The sequence below is a fragment of the Symphalangus syndactylus genome, chromosome 16 (genome assembly GCF_028878055.3).
Source record: "Symphalangus syndactylus isolate Jambi chromosome 16, NHGRI_mSymSyn1-v2.1_pri, whole genome shotgun sequence".
Classification (NCBI taxonomy): domain Eukaryota; kingdom Metazoa; phylum Chordata; class Mammalia; order Primates; family Hylobatidae; genus Symphalangus; species Symphalangus syndactylus.
In genome coordinates, this window is record NC_072438.2 from 79,299,603 (window position 1) to 79,312,279 (window position 12,677).

Genomic DNA, 12,677 nt, shown 5'->3' on the forward strand with positions numbered 1-12,677 from the left:
TGAGCATCAGAGACTAGGGATAGATGTGGCTTAACTTCAGACGTCATGACTTTGGAGAGGAGCCCAGCCAGAGGCAGCGGGGCTCCAGAGAAAGATCACCTTCTTCCTACACCATCCATTTCCAGCTCCAAATCCTGCTGAGAGCCACCTTTATCACTCAATAAAACCTCTGCATTCACCATCCTTCAAGTCCATGTGACCTGATTCTTCTTGGACACTGGACAAGGACCAAGGTACCAACAGGAAAGGGTGTAAAAGGCTGTCACCTTGACTCTCCACTGAGCTGGCTAACACTTAGCCATCCGCCGATGGCAACTACTAAAAGAGCATTAATTTTGACACACCCCTAGATGTTACCATGGGGCCGGAGCCCAAAAGCGCTTGCCTCAGCGCCGGCACCCGCTCATCTGTGTGCTTTCCCTCCCACAAGGGGTTTGAATGGTGGCAGCCAAGTAAGCAAGCCACATCCCTGTTGCAAGTCCCTCAAAGTGGTCCAGGGAACTATCCCATCTTATTAATATCAATTTAATCGTGAGAAAACATCAGGCAAACCCAAACAGAAAGACATTGTAAAAATTACCTGACCATCATTTCAAAAGTTTCAAGATTGTAGTGTAGAAAAGACAATTTCACTACTTTCCCTTTTAGGTTTTTAGTTGAGACAATCTCCAGAACACAAAAGTCAAATTAACAAAAGAAAAATAAGCAGATGTTTATTAGTGTGTGCTGTACCCATCGTGTGGGGAAGACTTAGTTTAAAACTATTTCTCTCTGAAGGAAGTGCTCTAGGGGCCTTGCTTAAATAGTATTTTAACAAAGAACCATAGATCATATATAGTGAGAAGACAAAGGAGAGAGCACTTCCCATCCTTTATAAGGTGGGAAAATGTGGGAAGATAGGGATTTTGTTCCCAGATTCCTCTGGTGCCTGCTGATGCCTTCTCTGGGCTAATGTGCAAGTGCTGCTCCAGTCAGAAAGGGTTAATGTTGGTTAAAGGGTTAACTATCCCGTTTCCAGTTCCCCATCCTGCTGAGAGCCACCTCCATCACTCAGTAAAGCCTCTGCATTCATCATCCTTAAGGTCCATGTGACCTGATTCTTCCTGGACACCGGATAAGAACCAGGGTACCAACAGGGAAGGGTGTAAAAGGCTGTCACCCTGACTCTCCACTGAGCTGGTTAATAGGCAGATAGAAGCTGTGGCAGATTGCTTCACTGCGTTTTCAGTGTCTTCAACCTAACAGTCCTCAACATCTGGGGGAGCAGAGGAGGGGAATAATTAGTTTCCTTCAAGATCCTGAAAAATAAGACAAGACTGAGAAATATTACAGATCTGAGGCAACTAAGGGGACATGACAAGTAAATGCAACCTGGTATACCGGACTATATAATCCTGGAACAGAAAAAACTGTAAAACTGGTGAAATATGAATAAAGTCTATAGTTGAGTTAATCCTATAGTGCCAAAATTAATTAACTTGCACAGATGTGCAATAGTTAAGATGTTAAAATTAGGAGAAGTAGGGTGAGGGGTGTACAGAAACCCCCCACAGTCTTTGTAACTCTTCTGTTAATCTAATTGATTTCAAAAGTAAAGCATTAAAAATAATAATCTCTATCACATTACCTAATACTGACCGATTACGAACACATTCTCTTTTTTCCCTCTAGATCAACCATTTCTCAGTCTTGCTTCCCTCTTTACTAATGTTAAGTTTCTGTTTTAAGTTGTCTTATTTCTCTTTTAGTTGAAATGTGAACACTAGGGAATATAAAGAGCACTGTACCATCTGAAAAATAGAAAAATCTTGGGAATTTGTGATGAGATGATACTTTCCACCTGGGCCTCTTGCAGTTAAAGGGGCACTTACCTGGGTATCTGAAGATTCAGATCTGGCCCCAGCTAAAACACTAATAGGCATGTGATGATGACTGCATTATTTAACCTTTTTGAATTCAAATTTTGTATCTGAATATTCAATTATCTTTATTTAAATTTAAGGAATAGCAACTCTGTCATAGGTAATTTTAGATATCAGCTGTATTACTAAAAAAGAAGAATTTAATGTATGTGTATCAAGGTTGCTAGTATAAGTAAATATTGAAAATAAATCACATATGTGACCGGGCGCGGTGGTGCACACCTGTAATCCAAGCACTTTGGGGGGCCGAGGCGGGCATATCACGAGGTCAGGAGATTGAGACCATCCTGGCTAACACTGTGAAACCCCGTCTCTACTAAAAATACAAAAAATTAGCCGGGCATGGTGGCAGTCGCCTGTAGTCCCAGCTACTCGGCAGGCTGAGGCAGGAGAATGGCGTGAACCCGAGAGGCGGAGGTTACAGTGAGCCGAGATAGCGCCACTGCAGTCCGGCCTGGGCGAAAGAGCAAGACTCCGTCTCAAAAAAAAAAAAAAAAAAAGAAAAAGAAAAAAAATAAATCACATATGTATATAATAGCATAAAATAATTAGAAAACACAATTTAGAATATCATTTATAATATCAACAGAAAAGAGTACCTAGAACAAAATGGAACATCTTCATGAATTGAATAATGATTCAATGTAATGACAATCTGATTCTAAAAGTTATATAAAGAGGAAGAGCAAGAGCAAAGACTTGCTCAAAAATGTTTCAGTAATAACACTAGATAAATTTGTCCTGCTACATGTCCAGGATAAATCTATAGTAATTAAGGAGGCTGAGTCATAACACAAAGAAAAATAAATAGACCAAATGGAGGTCCGTGTTTATGAAAATGTTGATATGAGATAGATTCTGCATTTAGAGTAAATGCAGAATGGTAGATTCTGCAGTAATAAAAAATAAAAATGAGAAAATAAATTATCTCAATAGGCAAAGTATCACTGACATCACAGACAACAATTAACACCAGAGAAATTAAAGATGTAATATGAAAAGCAAGACATTAAGACATGTGAAAGTATAAAAAGATATTTTTATATCCTTGAATAAGCAAGCATTTTATTTAAATCAACATGAAAAGCACTAAATACACAGGAAAATATTGATACAGTCAGCTACTGCAAGATTTTTTTGAAATCAAACAATACAGTAAATAAAATGAAAACACAAGCTATAAATTAGGACAAGACACTTGTTAAACATTTAGTCAAGGAAGGATTGGCATTCAGAATATATAAAGAGTATTAAAATCAATAAGAAAAATAATCCAATAGAAAAATGATCAAATTACATAAATAAGTATTTCATATAAGCATCATAATTGAACATCTGAAAACATGCTCAGCTTCATTAGTAATGAAGAAAATGAAAACTAAAATCATGGGAGATACTATTTTTACACGCACTTCATCAAAACATCTACAATCTTATTATTGGTAAGAATCTGAAGCAAAAGGGGACACTTAAGCATAACTGGTATGAAAATGAATTGTTATAGCCCTTTAAGAAAACACTGAGACACAATATAATAGTATTGACCATTTCCATACCCTATAACCCAACAATACCATTCCCAGATGTACATGGGCACCAGCAGGCATTATAAGGCTGTTTACAGCAGTGGTGTTCAAAATAATAACAAGATAATATCGAACAGGGAAAGGGAATAGATGTTAGCTGCAATAACAATGTAGATGGACCCTAGAAACTAATGTGTAGAAAAAAATAAATCTCAGAAAAATGTATTTAGCATAATACTTACACAAGTGTGGAAAGACTGTGACATAAATGTGGCCTGAAATAACAATCATTCAACAAAACAAGGATTTATTTCTCCTTATGTGGATGTCTATGTGAGTCAAGTGACATCTCGGAATGTTTGCTCAACATGCAGTGACTCAGAAATCCCAGCTGTCTCCAAGTATGGCTTTACCTCTCAAAATGTGGTCCCCATTACTACTACAAAATGAGAAAATGCACGTAGATAATTCAGAATCTGCTCTTCTATGCTCTGGTCTGGAAGGGATACATGTCTTTTTAGTCATTTATCAAAAACAGTCAAGTGGTCCTGACTAACTGCAAGGAGGATAGCTAAATATGGGTGAACATTTGGCTGCCTAAGAAATAGCAAATAGATTTATCCCAACAGTTTTTAACAAGGTCAATACAACAACAATAATATATTGCTTAGGGCTAACAAAATATGTGATAAAATTGAAAAACACAAAGAGAGGGTAAAAACTAAGAATAACTACATTAGGGAAGAAGACAAAATGATGGGGATCAGAAAGGTGAAGATCGTGTCAGAAATGTTTTATTTTTGATTTTGTGTCACTGGATCAGGATATTTATTTTGTTGTAAGTAAGTCTAAAATAACTTACATTTAGATTTCTCACTTTCTTTTTTATGGATAAAATTTTTATAATAAAGATAAAGAATAGCCATAGTGTGATCATTTGAATTTTTGGAAAGATGGGCTTTCTTTTCTTAGAAGAAATATACAAGGAAAGTACTCACTATCACATTAAGGAATAAAATGACTCTTTAGTGAAAACCTGTAAATTTCTTCTGTGTTGTAAATTTTTAATATCTTTTTCTTGACTGTGCCTCTCCCTTCTTCTCCTGAGTTATTAAACATATTAAACAGCATAAAATTAAACTTTATGTTACCCCTAAATAATGGCAAATTAGGTCTTAAGATTTATTTTGATAATCCACAAAAGTCAAGATTTGAAATATTTTATTCATGCCCTAAAAATTAGCTGGACTGAAACTACATATATAAAAGTGTCTGGAAATTCAAAGCTGCAGCCAAACCTGGCCTTCGGGAAAATCCAAAGAAAATTGCATTCTCAGAGGTTTCCCCATCGAAACCTTCATTTCAGAGCCCCAAAGCACAAAACCTGGCCTCATGACTTATCAATAACTTCCTTCTAAGCGATTCTCTTCCTTTCTTCTTATCCCATAAGCTATTTACAGATAATACTTTGGTGAAGTCAATCCCTGGTGACCTTCTGTTCCTCAGGGAAGACAAGTGTTAGTCCTCCATGGTATACTCAAGTCAGATTTTTGCACAGCCAATATAATCTTTCAGTTTTTCCTGAGGTTTTGGAACTCACTGGAATGTGACTTGCATAATAATTAGTCTGCAAAATGGAGGGAGTGAAAGAAATACACTTCATGCTACAACTCCTGTCAGAAGAAAAACCACAAGATACGAATGGAGAAAAAGTTTCTGTAGGGTTTTACCTGCCCCACTTTCTTAGCCTCTGACATTCACCCATGGTCCCAAGTGACACCACTTGCATGAATAGTGGAGAAACCATGTCTAGGTGAGTCTGAGAAGATTCTAGTCTGTGTCCTGTGGGACTGAGGGATCTGTAGTTTCCTGAGTGGGTCAGTGGAGATTCCTGCAATTTCTAAAGGTATCCATCCTTCCTAATATCTGAGAAGCTATTACAATGATTCGGCCACAATAGAAATGTAAGAATTAATTTTGGACATTCTTTCAAGAAGATGAAAACATATTATTGGAGAATTATTTTTAGGAAAAGCATAATGATCAAAGAATTTCTTCTATCATTGCCCTTCTAATTAGAGCACATAACCCTGAATTATCTACTTTTGTACAAGTAGGCATATCTCATAAATATGGTCTCTCTGGGTTTTTTTAGGTGAATATTGCATATATTTGTGAAAAAAGTAATGGTTTTAGAAATACATAATTTATATAGATAAAACAATAAATATTTTTTTCTGATGATTGGGGAAAGATACAGCATAGTTTCTTATAATAAGAAATAATCAATTTTCACAATTAATAGAAAAACTTGTGGTTTTAAGCAAGACATATTTTTCTTTGTGTATTGCCTCAAACTTATTTATTGTTGGTGGACCAGGCGTATTTTAAATTATTTCTGGCTATAGGATCTTTAATCAACACTTCTTTATGGCCTATGCACTAATAAAAAAACCATCAATCAATTTGAATATTAAGGAAGAATCACTGTCAGTGGCATGTGATTCCTTCCCAAGAGAGACACAAGGACTCAGCTCCAACCCCTGAGAGCCACATGGGCTCCACCTAGCAAAGGTGAGTGTGGGCTGCCCAGAGTCTTAGGAGTCCCACTCCTTCCAGCCAAAGGTAAGGGTTGCAGTATGTTGGAAAAACTCCAGTGTGTCCTAAAGTTGGCATCCTTACCCATGTGGACCTAGAAGGCACGGCATTGAGCAAAATAAGATAATTTTTGAATCTTAGTTATTGGACTTGCTCAGGATCTGTTACTCCTTTCTTCTTTTCTAATTCTCTCTTTTGGAATGCAAATGTCTATGCTATGCCTATCCCACCATTATATTTTGGAAGCACATATCGTGTTTAATTTCACATGTTCACAACTAGACAGCAATTTGCCTCAGAATGAATCATACCTTGAGTCTTGATCATATCTAATTTAGATCATATTTAGAGGATACTTTAGAGTTAGACTTTAAAAATGATGCAGGAAAGAATTAATATTTTGAGTTACTGGGATAAAGTGTTATTTTGCATTTAAGAAGGACCTAAGTTTTGGAGGGCTGTGGGCGGAATGCTATAGCTTGATTTTCTGTCTTCTCCCCAAATTCACATGTTGAAATTCTACCGTCCAGGGTAATTGTTTAAGAAGTGGGGCCTTTTTGATGTAATTAGATCATGGGGATTGAGCCTTTCATATTCAGTTGAGCCTTCCATAATTAACACTTTTATTAAAGAAGCCCCAGAGATGTGTCTTCTTCCATATGAGCAAACAACGAGAAGGCAACCAACAATCTATGAACCATAAAGCAGGCCCTCGCCAGACACAGAATCTATTGGTGCATTCATCTTGGACTTCTCAGCCTCTAGAGCTGAGAAAACAAATTTCTGTTGTTTCAAAATTACCTAGTCTAAGGCATTTTGCTGTAACAGCAGGAACAAACTAAGACAGGAAAGAAACACCTGTGATAAGAAATTTAATACCCCCATTAAGTTTTGTAGTTTTTTATGTTACTAATTTTTCTTCATTCATAAAATGGATAAAATAGAATGAAATTTTATTTGGTTATAGTATTAAAACACAGAAAGTGAGCAATTCGAATTTCAAGGTGGTATAATTATTTTTCTCTACTAATAAGAATTGTATGAAATCATTTCATTTTTATTGCAAAAATAATTACTTTTATATTTTGACACATTAAACCTATAATTTCTGAAAAGCATTCAATTTTATTACTCATAGAGTATTTTTAATGTTGAGTAACTACTATTAATGCTAGATATATTTATGTATGAGTTCAATGAAAAATTTAAAAAGATGCTAAAAGCAATCTCCAATTTTTCTATCCATGAATGCTTACTTTTGACTTGAAATTGTAGGCAATGAAACTATTCTCCAGTGGTTTAATTTTATAGGTTTTAGGTGAATCTACCACAGTTAACTATTAAGGTTTTTAGAGAAATTAGAGTTCCAATATTGATAGGCCACTAACGTTTTCTTCTCCAATATCATCATACATCCGTACATATACAGCCACAAAACAAACACCCACATACTTCTTTTGTTTTCTCCTTATAGACAGGGTCTCACTCTGTCACCCAGACTGTCACACAGATTGGCATGCAATCATAGTTTACTGTAACCTTGAACTTCTGGGCTTAAGGGACCCTCTTACCCCAGTCTCCTGAGCAGCTAGTACTACAGGCATGCATCACCACGCCCAGCTAATTTTTAAAATTTTTTTTGTGGAGTAGGGGTCTCGTTATGTTGCCCAGGCTGGCACTCACACAATTCTGAAAGTAAATTTTCCTTAAGAGTTACTGTGCAGGAGTCTGTCTACCCTCTGTTCACAGAGTGCCTCTGGAAAGACAATGATTCTCTACTAATTATCGATTTAATTATTTACTTGAGACTGTTAGGTGAAATGCTTCCACAAGAAACTTCAGATTTTTTTGATCCAATTTATAATTATTGTTCATGAAAAACATTGCTAGACTATATATTCACTATCAATTTTATATTTAAGTTTTGCACTGTTACAATTAAAGTAACTTGTCCATAATATTATTAGGGCCAAATTATATATCATTTCAGTCTTTATATATATATTTTTTTCTTTTTAAGAAAGAGTTTTGATCTTGTTGCCCAGGCTGGAGTGCAATGGCACGATCTTGGCTCACTGCAACCTCCGCCTCCCGGGTTCAAGCAATTCTCCTGCCTCAGCCTCCTGAGTAGCTGGGATTACAGGCGTCCACCACCATGCCTGGCTAATTTTTGTACTTTTAGTAGAGACGGGATTTCACCATGTTAGCCAGATTGGACTCAAACTCCTGACCTCAGGTGATCCTCCTGCCTCAGCCTCCCAAAGTTCTGGGATTACAGGCGTGAGCCACCACACCCGGCCCCGTCTTTATATCTTGATATATGCATGATATTAAACTAAGGATATAGTGTTCCTTTCAATGATATTTCATTAAAAGTGGGGCCTGCAAATTTTTCTGTAAGACGTCAGTTAGTATTATATGATTTGATATCCATGTATGATCTGTGTAGTATGTACTTCACTCTGCCGTTGTGGCACAAAAGTAGACATAGACAATTTGTAAATGACAGCATAGCTGTCTTCTAATAAATATGTACAGATAGTCCTTGGAATTATTTATAATGTTACAATGGGTTAATAGGGATGTCATCCCCATGGTAATTCAGGGAACACCAGTATGGTATTTATAAAACAGGCAGCTAGCTGGATTTGGCACTCAGCATTGTTTGAAAACCCTTGCACTAAAGTTAAAGTTTCACAGAAACAAAGATGTTTTGTTATGCTTTTCCATAAGCCCTTTGAAGCAAATATTTGCATATAATCACCCATATCTTTCTCCCACACATTTAATACAAATTTGTTTTAAATTTGCTTCTCCAGTGATTGTCATTTTTTCTCTTGTCATGCAATATCAACAAGAGAGTGGGTCTTATTTCATTCCGGAGCATTATGAACAAGCTTTGTTTTATGTATTCATAATTGGGCCATCATTCCAAGAAAAAATTTATTTGTATTGTTAAATTTTAACTACCTTGAAGTAACAAAGTGATAAGGAAATACTAATATGAAAAAACACATAGTAGAGTTGCATTGATAATTTTAAATTATTTATGCATAAAAGAAGCAACTGCCTATTCTATATTTAGGGAAAAGACTGCAGGTTCATCATATTGAGAGAAGAAATCCATAGGATAAATTACTAAAAACAAAGGAATTAAGTGACCATCAGCAATCTGGATGCTGATTCCAATAGTTTTTTTCTTCTAGTTAGATAACTTTTGGAAGATTCCACTGTAAAAATTTTAAATATGAAGGGGAAAAACATAAAATCATGACTTAAGTCTAATGAATGAATCCTTCCAGGTTATCTTTCAATGAAATTCAAATTTTAAAAGCCATATCCACATACTGAAGGCTTTCAATCAAAATTTTCAACTCTGTAGAGGCGAACTAGGAAATAAAACCAAAGGCAAGCTGACATTTTAAGAAAGAATCTGCCATAAAAGTTAGAGATGAAAACAAGAAATAAATGGGTATGCAACAAAATCAATACAGAAAGGGAAAAACTAAAATAAGAAATATTGTCAAGTTATGAGAAGATTTTAGAATAATAAAGCAAGTTTAGGCTATTATTAAAAATTGGGAAAATGTAGAGAACAAAACTCTCAAAAATGAAAAAGAAAAATTAACAGAAAAAAATTAATAGAATGTTTTTGCAGGACAGCAGAACAGGAAAGAAAAATAAAATTGAGGAAATAAAAGCAAAAATAAAAAGAGATGGAAAATAGAAAATAAAATTTAAGAATATTGGAGGCCTTGTCCACAAATTCCAATAATCAAGAAATCAAAGTTCCAGAAATAAAACTGAAAAAGTTGCAAGGAGATTTTTAATGAAAAAAATTTTTAATTCTAGAAATAAAAGAAATGGTTTTCTAGGATAAAGATGTCACCCAGGCTGGAGTGCAGTGGCGCAATCTTGGCTCACTGCAACCTCCGCCACCGGGTTCAAGCAACTCTTCTGCCTCAGCCTCCTGAGTAGCTGAGACTATAGGCGTGCACCACCATGCAGTTAATTTTTTGTATTTTTAGTAGAGATGTGGTTCCATCGTGTTAGCCAGGATGGTCTCGACCTCCAGACCTCATGATCCACCTGCCTTGGCCTCCCAAAGGGCTGGGATTACAGGCATGAGCCACTGCACCCAGCCAACATCTACTATTTTTTGGAGGGAGAATAAAATGAATGGAGTTTACTGGAGAAACTTAAAGCCAAAGGCCAGCATGTCGTGTGCACAGTTCTCTATTATCTTGTTCAACAGAGGCAAAGCCAGGCTATGCATAGGAACACATAGTGGGTTTACATTCACATGGACACGGTGAGGGGAACAATGCACACTGTGGCCTGCTTGGGAAAGTATCAGGATAAACAGCTAAGGCATGCTGGGCTTAACACCTAGGTGATGGGTTGATAGGTGTAGCAAACCACCGTGGCACACGTTTACCTACGTAAAAAACCTGCACATCCTGCACATGTATCCTGGAACTTAAATTAAAATAAATTTTTTAAAAGAAACTTATTCCTTTATTGTTTACTTTTTCAAATCGAAGATACATTATTTTGAAAATTTAGAAGAAATTTAGGAGAAGAAGAAAACCCTGTAAGTTTTCTAAGCAAATGAGTTGTATTAAAGGGAAAGAGGATGAAGAATTAGGATTGAACCAGGTTTTTCAAATGTAACATTAAAAAAGAGAAGTCAATGCAACCATAACCTTAATAGCATTAAAATTACTCCCTATCTCTTTTTCTATGCTCAAACTCTCTAGCAAGTGTCCAGATAGAACACACACACATATATATATATATATATATATATATATATATATATGTGTGTGTGTTTCTGAGGTACACAGTTAGAAAACTTTAGCTTACCAAAAATAATGGAGTAAGAAATTTGAGGCAGGACATGTAACGTTTACTCTGGAAGATAAGAAAAGTAATTTACAAAATTATGGAGAAGGAAAATCTCATTCTGGGTGATGCACCAGTCCACAATGAAGCAGATCACAATCTCTGAGAGACACCCCTAAGACAAAAAACTAACAGAATATCTGAGGCTTTTAGTTATCAGATAATAAATGCATGTTTTTGTCATCTGTGAGGTTGGACTAGTGATAAGAATAGAGCAAGCGAAGTGAACAAACGTAAGACAAAAACTACACGGAGAAAACAAATCATGCATACAAAAGAAAAGGTAATGATGATTGCATACATGGCTAAATTCAATTTGGTGATAAAATGTTAAAACAGCATATTGATTTAAAGCTATGATAAAAATATTGATTGCCTCAAACAATGGCAAGAGTGTACCCATGTAGTAAGTTGTGATGACATAAGAAAGCCAAATACTTTTTTCCATATTGGGAAGTCAATACATAATAACTAAATTTGAAAAATCTACAAGTAGTCATTGAACTTTATACTTGGAAAGATACAAAGTACCAATTAAACAAATGGAAAATAATTGGCACTGTAGAAGAGTTAAGTACAGGACTTACTAGTGGAAGTTATTTTTCTCCCTGAAATAATTTGATTAAAGGATAACAAAACAAAAAGTTAAGGAAATAAATGTTAAAAAACAGATAGGAAACTCATGTTAAAAAGTGTTTCATGGTAAAATATTGGATTTTATTCCGAAAGAGTATGTATGAAACAAATCTGAGAAGTATTTCAAGTAAGCAAGAGGGAAGAATTTTCTTAAATTGTCACTAACCAGAGCAGAATCAAAAATATGTAATTTTTCTGATCTTTATATTACACAATACTTGTATTTGTAACATCAAGAGGTTCTTGATTTTCATGTATTATTTTGTTAACACATATGTTTGTGTGTGTGTGTGTGTATATAAATATATATATATATATATATATTTTTTTTTTTTGAAACTTGGTCTCGCTCTGTTGCCCAGGCTGGAGTGCAGTGGGATGATCTCAGCTCACTGCAACCTCTGCCTCCCAGGTTCAAGCGATTCTCCTGCCTCAGCCTCCCAAATAGCTAGGATTACAGGTGCCTGCCACCACGCCCAACTAATTTTTTTTTTTTTTATTTTTAATAGAGACAGGGTTTCACCATGTTGGCGAGGCTGGTCTTGAACTCCTGACCTCAGGTTATCCACCCGCCTTGGCCTCCCAAAGTGCTGGGATTAGAGGTGTGAGCCACTGCACCCGGCCTATCAAAGACATTTTTAAGAGAAATTGATTCTTTTTCAGCTGTGAGTTTGTGATTGTAAAGGATACAATGACTATTTCATAATTTGATGACATATTAAGAACTACTAACGTAAACTATAGAAGAATTACTAAATAGTCTAACTGTTGCTTTAAATTAATCATATGCAATGTTTGTCACAATGAATTTTAAACCATCCAATATTCTAGATTCAATAAATTATAGTACCAATTTTGGGTCATGCATGCATTCGTTTCTACGAACAAAATATTTCATTCCAAGAATTCCTAAATTTGAAATGACAATTTGTTAGTTTGGAAAATAAATATTTTATGACCTCCATTAATAATCAGTATAGAAATGAAAAAATAGTTTCTTTTATTATCTATACATATATATGAAAAAATACACACATTCACAGCAATTTCTGTACCAGATATTTTGATAAGGAGTTTCTGGGAAAGATTT